Genomic DNA, 12500 nt, shown 5'->3' with positions numbered 1-12500 from the left:
GGCAGACGACCGAAGAAGAGGAGGAAGTCGGAAGCGTCCTTAGTTCGGCGAGGGTGCTTCCTGTCGTACCGAGGCAGCGGTGCGGGAGTGGGCATCCCCCCCCCCCCTCCGCCCAAGTCCTCCGGGACTTCCTTCTTCGCAAGGGCGCAGGACGACCTCTCCGTTGCAGACGCGGTCGGAGGGGTCCGACGATAATTTCAGCCGAATAAGGATGCCCCAGAACATTTATCTAATGTTGCAAACTACTGTGACACCCCAAGCTTGTGCAGAGGATGAGCAATATCTGTACAGTATGCCAAGTCCATCTCTTCAATGAAAAAATGGAAGAACTCTTGATGTCTATTGCGCTGTCAGAGAGGAGATTCTTTTTCTTCAGTCTGGAAGCCAATAGCTCGGAAGACGACTTTGACAAGCTGAGATCGTGAACTAGATCATTTAATTCCTTTCTGGAAAAGGAATGTGGAGTATCATCGTTAAGAACCACTTTCTTCTTCTTCTTCTTCTTCTTCTTCTTCTTCTTCTTCTTCTGGAACGCTAGAGGGATCTTCGTCGCTGGTGTCAAGAAGTTCTCCAGTCAGGTACTGGAACTTCATGATAGTGAGCTACAGAACTACATGTTGATTCAAGATTAGGATACTTGAGGCTGCTTCTGTTCTTTCTGTTGATCCCAGTCGCATTAATAGCGCAGAAGAAGCAGTCGGCTCCCTCCAAAACAAGGGAAGTCCAAACTTCAGACAACTCTTTTTGCCTTTGGTCCACAGACGCAGATACTCGGCACATGGCTTACATAACATGTGCGGCGCCCAAGCTTTATCCTGGTCACCAAGTTTAATACAAAAAAAAAATAAAAATAATGGTAACGCTTTAAGAAACTTGTGACTTGATTCCTGTCAGGTACAATGATGTATTCACCGCAGATGTAGCAGAATACGTCAAGATTATTTTTGCAAGATCTTCTAGTCGAAGCCATTTCATTCACAAAAAAAATTAGTCGTAAGTTGGCACATGCAAAACCTTCAGAATTCGTTTATTGCAAGAAATATGAAAGAAATTTGCATCATATCACGTGAAAATACATGCAAACAAAAACGTCAAAAAACAAATATATAGCTTACTTCAGAAAGTTGACATGATCGAACATGACCAATGTGATTTTTGGATTCAACACATCAAAATTATCCTATATCAGCTAAAAAAATTAATTAAACAAATTTGGTGTTCACCAGTGTAGTAGTTGTAGTAGTAGTAGTAAGTAGTATAGTAGTAGTAATAATAATAGTAATAATAGTAATAATAGTAATAATAAATAGTAATAATAGTAATAATAGTAATAACAATAATAATAACAATAATAACAATAATAATAACAATAATAACAATAATGATAATAACAAATCCCATGTTTGAACTAATTTATTGCAATCTACAACAATAACAACCATCTGGCTTTTGCACAAAATTTAACAGCAGGACCTCAGTCTGTGTGTAAGTGTTGCTGGAGAACACCATGATTTGTATTCACAGATTGCTTATCTGTTTGACGTATTGTTACTATCGATCATTCCAATCTTCCAGTCATTTACTGACGCCGATATAGATATATGCACTAATGCATGTATATATAATATATATATATATATATATATATATATATATATATGTATATACATATATATATAGATATATGCATATGTATATACATAGATATATATAATATATATATATATATATATATATATATATATATATATATACGTGTGTGTGTGTGTGTGTGTGTGTGTGTGTGTGTGTGTGTGTGTGTGTGTGTGTGTATACATATGTACATATATGCATATATATGTGTATATATTATATATATATACATATATATATATATGTATATATATAATATATATATATATACCTATATATATATATATATATATATATATATATATATAATATATATATATTGCTTTTGCATATGGTAGTCCTTTGGTAACGAAGATGACGAACTTATCCTTTGAATGATGATTAGTAAATGGATTAGAATTGTAGTAATAATAAAAACAATAACAGTAGTAATAACAGTATCAACAATATTTATGTTTTAACGCTTAGTACATCTTTGGTATAATAGTTTTGGCATCAGTTTTAGGATCTATTTTCTTTGAAGGTGACTTGTTTGGTGACTTCTTAGGCCAAACTCGGAGGCACAGATCCTACATATATATATATATATATATATATATATATATATATATATATATATATATATATATATATATATCGTTGTCGACACCGGCTCGTGTTCGAGTATTGGTTTCTGTCGACGATCTTTCACGCTCTTCATTGTAGGTGCTTATGAGTGATTTGACTTAAGAGGCCTAATCTATGATGGAAGATCTGCGGGCAGTGTTCGCAGGGGAGGGTAGGAGGGGGGCGGGGTTGGTCTGCTCTCTTTCTTCTTCTTCTTTTTGCCTCTTCGTTTTCTTTCGTATTCTCCTCAAAGACCGCGGTGCCTTGCTGGGCAGCTCTTCTCCAAGCTTTGCGGTCCCTGGCGGTTTGCTCCCACGAGGAGGGGTCGATGTTGGTTACAGCCAGGGTGCGCTTCAGTTGGTCTTTGTAACGCAGTTCTGAGGCTCCTCGTGGTCTTGTTCCCGTGGTGAGCTCACCGTAGAGCATTCTTTTTGGAAGCTGGGATGGCCCCATCCTCTGGATGCGGCCTGCCCAACGGTAGCGGTGGTGTAAGATAGCGGCTTCAATGCTGACCATTGATGCTTTGTTTAAAACTTCAATATTTGTAGTGTGTTTTCCCACGGGATTTTTAGTATTTGACTTAATTTGTATTGCTCGAAGCGCTCCAGGCTTCGGATGTCGCCCCTGTATACGGTCCATCTTTCGCATGCATAAAGGAGTGTGGAAAGGACTATTGCCCGGAAGACCATAATTTGAGTGAACAGAGTCAATGCATGGTTGTTGAACACACGACCTCTGAGTCGACCATAGGCGGAGTGAGCTGTCCTAATCCTGTTTTCCACGTCCCTCTTGCATGTAGATGTTAAAATATTCCCCGGGTAGAAGAATTGCTCTACTTCTTCTAGTAGGTGTTCGTTGATAGTGACGTCCGTGTTTCCGAGTATCTGATCAAATGGGTATTGGACGAGTGCCTTTGTGAATGGGGTATTTGGTTATCAAACAGATTTGACAAACATGTTTGACAACCAAATGCCCTATTCACACGGTCAAACATCACTTCAAACACTTGTTTGACAAACCGTTTGGCCGTGGAAATGCCCCTTTATGGCGTCGAATTCTATCCTTTGGTCAGCAGCGGCGTCAGATGATTTTATTCAGCTGAGGGGAGGTCTCGGCCTCGACCAGCTCTCCGTTGGCTCTTTCTATAAACCAAATGATCAATTACAGAGCACATATAAGCCCAATTCTTAAATTCAGAGCTGAATTTATAGAGAAAAGCCCATGTTGTCGACTAGAGCTCATATAAGCCCATTTCTTGAGCTCAATGCCAAATATACGGAGAAAGAGACAAGGAAGCCCAGGCGTTCTTCAAGGAAAGAAGAAGAGGAAGAAGCAGAAGTAGAAGAAAAAGAAGTAGAAGTAGTAGAAGAAAAAGAAGTAGAAGTAGAAGAAGGTCATCCAGGCACCCCGCCGGCTACGGGCTGGTTGACCACAGAAAAAAAGGAGAGAGAGAGAGAGAGAGAGAGAGAGAGAGAGAGAGAGAGAGAGAGAGAGAGAGAGAGAGAGAGAGAGAGAGAGAGAGAGAGAGAGAGAGATTCCCCTCCGAACGTTCTGGGGTATCCTTATGCGGTTGAAATAATCGTCGGACCCCTCCAACCGCGTCTGGAACGGTGAGGTCGTCCTGCGCCCTTGCGAAGAAGGAAGTCCCGGAGGACTTAGGCGGAGGGGGGGGGGGATGCCCACTCCCGCACCGCTGCCTGGCCTCGGTACCCACGGGAAGCGCCCTCGCGCCCATCTAAGGACGCTTCCGACTTCCTCCTCCTCTTCGGTCGTCTGCCGCGACGACGGAGTCCTCAGGACTCGTGGCCCCTTCGGCGTCCATCCGCCGAAGGGGAAGAGCGCGCTCCCTTAGGATAAAGATCCTGCCCAACTCTGTCCTGTAGGTCTGAGCAACCCCGACTCGTGAGGACTGAGCAAGTCTGTAGCCCAGATTGTCACCGTGATGTGGTGACGGTGGAGTTTGTGGCGGCAGCAGCAGCAGCAGCAGCAGCAGCAGCAGCAGCAGTAGTAGTAGTAGTAGTAGTAGTAGTAGTAGTAGTAGTAGTAGTAGTAGTGTCGTCGACCACAGTCATTGGCGGGAGAGGGGCCAATGAACTATGTCTGTGGGAGACAGACCCTGCTGCCTGCTGCTTCCACCACACAGTTCCACGAGGATGGAGGTCGTATAAAAAAAAAAAAAGTAGTAGTAGCAACAATAGTAGTTGTAGTAGTTAACAGTATTCGTCCTAGTAGTCACATGTAATTAGCAGTAATCACTGCATTAGCAGCAGCTGCCGTGGTTTCGCCTGTCCATTCATCTTTGTAGTATATGTATGTCTGTGTCTCCCATACTGCATTCCCTGAATATGCCTTAAATAGACGAAAACGTTCGGACTACGTTTCTCACTTACCAGTGACTTTTCTGCAATATATATATACATATATATATATATATATATATATATATATATATATATATATATATATATATATATATATAGATAAATAGATAGATATATGTACATATACTCAAGTTCCACTGACTAGAAATCCGCAACCCCATGGTGGCTGGCAACAGTGCTCTTGCCCTCAACATAGACTTCTCTAGGAAGAAACTGGACTGCTGATGTCTGTTGTATTACTGTTGGACAATTTCTGTGTCACATAGAGTAGTAGGAAGGGATCAATGAACGGCTATTAGCATGAACGATTGGGAGAAGATTCTATCTGACGTCCATCTTGCAGACTACCGGTAGCAGGTGTTCGTCAGATGCATCGACAGTAAAGCAATACAGCGCCAGTTAACATATCACGATCTGAGTCATTCATCATTGACATCTGGTATGTGGTATGTGGTATGTGGTATGTGATAAGGAAACCTTAGATTGGAAACCCTAATCTACTTATTTCTATATTCATCTATTTATCAATCAATTTATACATTTATGTACTTATTTATCTACTTGATTTATCAATTTATTCGTTTATTCACTCATTCATTTTTATTTATTCGTTGATTAATTCATTTAAACACTGAATTATTGATTAACTCATTTATTCACTGATTCATTTATTTCTTTATCTATATATTTATTCATTCATTTATTGACCTATCCGTCCATCCATTTATTCACCGATTTTTTTTTATTTTCATTTTACTTAAAATCAATTCATCTATTGTAATTCGTGTATCTATATATCTCTTTGCTTATTATTTATCTATTTAATAGTTTTATTATTAATTTTGGTATTTCCTTATTTACCCCTTAATATATCAATTTACCTATTCATCTCTCTTTTCATTTTATCTATATATTTTATTTCTCTATTTCTACTTTTCATTTATTGAAAAAATTAGGCTTTACTTTTATCAATCCCATTTATTCATATAAAAAAAAACTAAAACAATAAAATATATTCTCTAGATTGAGCGTAAAGCATCACCAAATGTTTCATAAAAATAAAATATCTAAAATAGTTTTGATGATTATAATTCTAAGCATTTCTCTAGCATTCAAATCTTAATCCTACAGATGCATACTGCTCCTTAAGATATATGTAGATGGTAAAGATGTCAGACATTTACGATGTGTGTCGTAAAGATGAATACTTGATATATTCGGTTTAACATCACGAACTACCCCCCATTACGAGGCTAGGACGGCACCCCTCACAGAGAACTTAGTACCGTGGAATTTAATAAACCATACCCTTGGTCCAACTCGCTGGCGGTAGAATTCGAACTGCCGTCACATCGACTTCCGCCTCCAGTGGCGACGCTCTAATCCACTCGGCCAACGAGTATCGTAAAGATACGATGTAGATTTAATACACATGACACATTTTCCAAAATACTTCGGACACTAGCGCTGATAATTGTAGGTCTTTCTTATCTTCAGAGAAATTAAAACGAAATTCACAAAAGTAAAAAATGTTGTGGTATTTCTTATCTTGATATTCTTGTATTGTCACTAATTAAAACCTTTCGCGGAAAAAAAAAACATGAAATTATACACGTACAAGTTTATCAAGGTAATTATTATTTTTTTTTTACACAGTTTGGGTTGTATATATCTTGTTCCAACCGCAAAGTCAATTTTATAGGAAGTATTTTTAACATTCTGTATTCCAAGTATACTTAAGTATACTTATCTATACTTATATATACTTAAGTATATTTACTTATGTATATTTAGGTACATTTGTGTACATTTATGTACATTTACACTTATGTACAATTATTTACACTTATGCATACTTGGGTACAATTATGTGTACTTATGTACTTTATATATACTTGTGTATACTTATGAATACGTGTGTAATCATGTATACTTATGTACAATTATATATACATTTATGTATACTTATGTACATTTATATATACTTATGTAGACTTGTGAATACTCGTGTAGACTTAAGTAAACTTATATACACGTATGTGTATTTGTGGAGAGTTATGTAGGTTTATATAGACTTATGTACATTTATGTATACTTATGTAGACTTATTAGACTTACGTTGAGTTATGTAGATTTATGTAGATTTACGTATATTTTTTACATATATACATTTATGAACATTTCTGCATGATTATGTACAGTTATGTATACTTATGCACACTTATGTAGACCTATATAGACTTATGTATACTTATGAATAATCATGTTAAATTATGTACACTTATGTGTATTCATGTAGACTTATGTATTTATGTAGATTTATATGTATTCATGTAGACTTATGTACGTTTATGTAGACTTATGTACGTTTATGTAGAGTTTTGTACGTTCATGTAGACTTATGTATGCTTATGTAGACTAATTTAGGCTTATGTAGATTTATGTAGACTCATGTAGACTCATGTATACTTACGTATATTTATGTAGACTTATTCATACGTATGTATACTTATGTAGACTTATATTCGTTCAGGATTGGCTATCAAAAAAACAACTCAATTTTTGGTAAACATCGGGCGCCCCCCCCCCACCAGAAAGCAAATGTTATACAAAACGTGAATTTGTTGTCACACACCATGCATACTTTCAAGTATGTGGTGAAACAATGTTTTTCTTTAGGATATTGCAAATATACGAGTATATTCACATAGATCAGTAAAGAACGCTGTCTATATATTTTAGGCATTTTATCTATACTTGTGACAAAATAGTACTTTTTTCTTTCAAAGTTTGTTTACAGTTTGTATTGCCTACTTTACTTAGCACCGCATAGGAAGAGCAACATTTAATCAAAACCAATATATTTTGTTACAGTATTCGAATTTACGTTAATAAATTTGCAATATTGCAGTTATTAAACAAACACACTTTTCACAAACCTTTCACAAACGTTTGCTAAAAGTACACAACCATTGATTTCTGGGGGGGACCTAACTTCATTTCTAAATCAATATTTTCATCTCATTTTGTCTTTTGTGTCATTTCCTTATGAGACAAGAGAGTGTCATTCGACGTGTCAGTAATCACTTCAGGTTTTTATCGATCGTTTTCCTGATTCGAATCACTAACAACATACTTGTTGATTCCTAATGATGTCGTTATTGCCTCTTACACGCCTCCTTACCTCTCCCTCCTTACCTCTCTCCCCTTACCTATACCTCCTTACCTATCCTCCCTTACTTCTTTCTCCTTCCCTCTCCCTCCTTACTTCTCTCTGCTTATCTCTCCTTATCCATCCCTCCTTACCTCCTTCAACAATGAGACATTATATATCATCTCCATTGCTCACTACATACATGCATACATACATACATGTATTCACACATACATGCATTCACACATACATACATACTTATATACATACATACATACACACATACATACATACTTATATACATACATACATACATACACACATACATACATATACCAAAAGACCCTTCCCCTCCTTATAAGGTAAGTGGCCAGCACGAACCTTCCCTTCTCTTCCACCCATCCTTCATCCATCGAACACCCATTTGTCTTCCCTTTCATCTTAGCTCCTTGTGGGTGAGGGGTCATCCCTGTCACCCGCCCCCTGCCCGAGTCAGAAGCAATGCAGGAAGACACAGCACGTCCACTACAGAGGCCGACATGCACCGACTTCCAGTGTGTGTGTGTGTGTGTGTGTGTGTGTGTGTGTGTGTGTGTGTGTGTGTGTGTGTGTGTGTGTGTGTGTGTGTGCGTGTGTGTGCAACCTGGATTTCTAAAATCTCTGAAGACCCTCGAGCAGTGTATTTTAACTTTTTTCGGTGCACGTATCCCTTGACATCTCAAAAAAAAGAAAAAAAAAATCGTACCTCCATCCAATATAAATACAATGCAAACGTACGAAAAGGCTTAGTGGTACGTACCTTGCTTTGCTTTCTCACGGTAAATGTACAGTACCATTGCACTGGGTACCATGTCTCGTACACCTTGGTACAGGTACACCCTGGTTAAGAACCACTGCCCTAGAACAAGAACGTATTGCTCAACATAAACAAGAACGTTAGCGACGGTATTTTCGAAAAGAAAGAACTCCTGCAGACCTCAAACCTCAACTGAACTGTCCGGTTTACAACAAAGTCTGCGGATCAAGAATAGGACTTACGAGTCACATTAATTCTCACAGGCAGAGAGAAGAAATGCCTAAAAGTTGACAATCTTTACTCATTCATCAATCGTCACATAGGGACACAGAGTTTCGTCATCAATTCTGAGAATGGACAGCAAGAAGCAACTAAGTGTGTGTGTGTGGTTTAAAACTATGTAACTACACCTAACATGATAATTAGAAATATTTAGAGAAACAAGTCTGTAGACGTGAGTATTAACAAACCCAAAAGTTGATTTCATTTCAGGATTAGGTGCCCTGAAGGGTTTTATGAAAATACTCTGGTTCGTGGATATCAGATAAAGTCATGAATTTCTCTCTATCAAGTTCAGAATTGGCGTTATCTGTCAGATCAAAATTTTTCTAGTTCGTTTGGCAGAATTCTTTTGGATTCACTGAAATCGAGAAGAGTTCAGTAGATTAATGCGGGTCTTCATTCAATCAATAAGTTGAGAAAAAATGTAGATATAAAAAGTTTTCGTTTTTTATACAAGTAGTGTGAAAATGTATCAGTGTATGACACAGTATGTGTGTGTGTGTGTGTGTGTGTGTGTGTGTGTGTGTGTGTGTGTGTGTGTGTGTGTGTGTGTGTGTGTGTATACATATTGTATACAGATACGCAGGTACAAATAAGCATGCACACATACACAAACACACACACACACACACACAACACACACACACATAATACGCACACACACACACACACAAACACACAAATACTGTGTATGTACTTACACTGATACCTTTCCATCGCTTTCGTCTATTCAGACATCTTGAAGGTAATATAAATCTATATCTACATTTGCATCTACATATACATATGCATATGCATATGCTGTACATTACATATACATACGCACATATATATACTTACACATGTGGATATATGCAGAAAACCACAAAGGAAATAATATAATGAAAGAAATGTTTTCGGCAATTGTGTCATCTATTTCTTTATTTTTTGTTTATATATTTTGTTTCATCTCATTTGATTTCATTTAATTGTATTCTATCTTATTTTATATTATGTTAATTTTACTTTATTTTATCTTTTTTCGTTTCATTTTTTTATTATATTTTATTCGATTTTGTTTTATTTTCTCTGATCTTGTTATATTTAATTCTATTTCATTTTCTTTTTTTTTATTCTTGTGATTATTTTTAATTTACATAATCTCAATCTCAAAATTTGATCATCATCAGTTGTGTGTCTGATATAACTAGACTCGATAAAATTCTTGTCCTCCACACAATTGCACGTTATAATCCTTATATCACAGCTAAAATATACAATAATGCAAAAACTAATTACATGAATAAATGATTTAGTTAATTAATAATGTAATTGAATGTATAACACTTTCTGATAGTATGTTTATGAATGAACTTAGTCTTTAGATATTTACCTCTTTGGTGTATATAACTTTTTTCACGATCTTTATATGAAATGGTGTAAATAACATTTTCCGTCATTTCAGGAATTTTTATTAACGAGACTTCTTCTTGTTCTGGTATTTTTCAGATACAACGATGTTATTAAGCCAGTCAATAACAATAACAATAAATAAAAAAATTCGTCATTTCAGGAATTTTTATTAACGAGACTCCTCCTTGTTCTGGTATTTTTCAGATACAACGATGTTATTAAGCCAGTCAATAACAACAACAATAAATAAAAAAAAATCGTCATTTCAGGTATTTTTGTTAACGAGACTCCTTCTTGTGCTGGTATTTTTCAGATACAACGATGTTATTAAGCCAGTCAATAACAATAACGCCAGTGACACTTTTCTCCCCCTCTCCCTCTCTCCCCCTCTCCCCCCCCTTCCTCCTCACCTCACCCCCTCCACCAGCCCGGTGTGTCACGTGTCATGACACAGAAGAGTGTCATCACTTATTTTGCTAATTACCTGAAGCTGTTATGGATCGGATTATCAATATGACTCGCAAACCCTGATGCCTCGTAACGATGTCGTTAGCCTACCTCTTAACAAGGGCGATTTTACCTCCTTGGTAGTCTTGCCTCCTACCTCCGTCATTTCAGTGGTACTTCACGCAACTGAATTATTTATCTATTTATTTTGTTTATTTGTTTATCAATATTTGTGGTGATAGGGTGTGGGTGGGGGTTGAGAAGGTGGATCCGATATATATATATATATATATATATATATGTATATATATAGATATATATATATATATATATATATATATATATATATATATTTTTTTTTTTTTTTTTTTTTTTTTTTTTTTTTTTTGGGTAAAGGGATCATATCTCCGAAGTTTATCTGACTAAAATCGTCCGTAATTTTCCGTAAATATAAACAAATGTATCAATCTGAAATACCAAACTTTGGGAACTTCTTTTGGCTGTAAAGGTCAAGAACGAAGGATTTCTCCCCGTCTTCTCCATTTCCTTCATGGGGGGGGGGGTCACCGATGAAGTAAAGCGGCCTTGCTGTGAATGAGTTGTGCCTTGCTGCATTGCTTCTAACCCGGGGTAGTGGGTGGAAGTCAGGGATGACCCTATATACACGAAGAGCCAAAATAAGGTGGAAGCAAGTGTGGATGGGATGGGTGTGGATGAAACGGGTGGAAGTGGAATGGGTGGGAGTGGATGCATGCCTTTTGATGTGGCTACCCCCTTATAAGGAGGAAAAAATCTTTAGTGTATATATATATATATATTATATATATATATATGTATATATACATATATATAATGTATATATATATATATACATATATATATATATACATATATATATATATATATATATATGTATATATATATATATATTCTACTGTTGACGCCAGACAATTTTATTCCATTTCTTTAGCAAAGTCTATCGAATGTTTTCTATCATTAGAGACTATAAACTTATCTCGTTTTCTAGTTAAACTAATCTAGCTTACTGGCTTATCTACAAAATCTACCGGTAATTTTCATAAGTACAGATAATGAAGTTAATAAAATTCTACTTTCTAAAGGTAGAGAGTGTTTGCCACAATTGGTATATTTTTTTCCTTAAGTGTGACAGAGGTAAGGAGGGGAGGTGAGGAGGTAGAGGTAAGGAGGGAAGGGTAAGAAGAGAAGGGTAAGGAGAGAGAAGTAAGGAAGGAGAGGTAAGGGGAAAGAGGTAAGGGGAAAGAGGTAAGGAGGGAGAGGTAAGGAAGAAGGTATAAAGGGAAAGAGGGGAAGGTAAGGAGGGTAAGGAAGGTAAGGAGGGAGACGTAAGGAGGGGAGGTAAAGAGAAAGAGGTAAGGAAGGAGAGCTAAGTAGGGAGGGGTAAGGGGAGAGAGGTAAGGAGGGAGGGGTAAGGAGGGAGAGGTAAGGAGGAGTAGGTAAGGAGGAGTAGTTAAGGAGGGAGACGTAAGGAAGAAGGGAGAGGGTAAGGAGATAGAGGGTAAGGAGGAAATGGGGGAGGGAGAGGGTAAGGAGAGAGGTAAGGAGAAAGGTAAGGAGAGACACGGTAAGGAGAGGGTAAGGAGGGTGTGATAGGGAGGAAGAAGTAAGGAGGTAAGGAAGGAGGGGTAAGGAGGTAGAAGTAAGGAGGAGGTAAGGATGGAGGGGTAAGGAGAGTAAGGAGTAGGAACTAAAGAAGGTAAGGAGGAAGAACTAAGGAAGAGGAAATAAGGAGGGAGAGGTAAGGAGGGAGAGGTAAGGAGGAAGGGATAAG

The sequence above is a fragment of the Oratosquilla oratoria genome, chromosome 37 (assembly GCF_046742065.1).
Source record: "Oratosquilla oratoria isolate Oo_2021 chromosome 37, ASM4674206v1, whole genome shotgun sequence".
In the NCBI taxonomy this organism is placed as follows: Eukaryota; Metazoa; Arthropoda; class Malacostraca; order Stomatopoda; family Squillidae; genus Oratosquilla; species Oratosquilla oratoria.
This window is presented reverse-complemented; position numbering follows the sequence as displayed.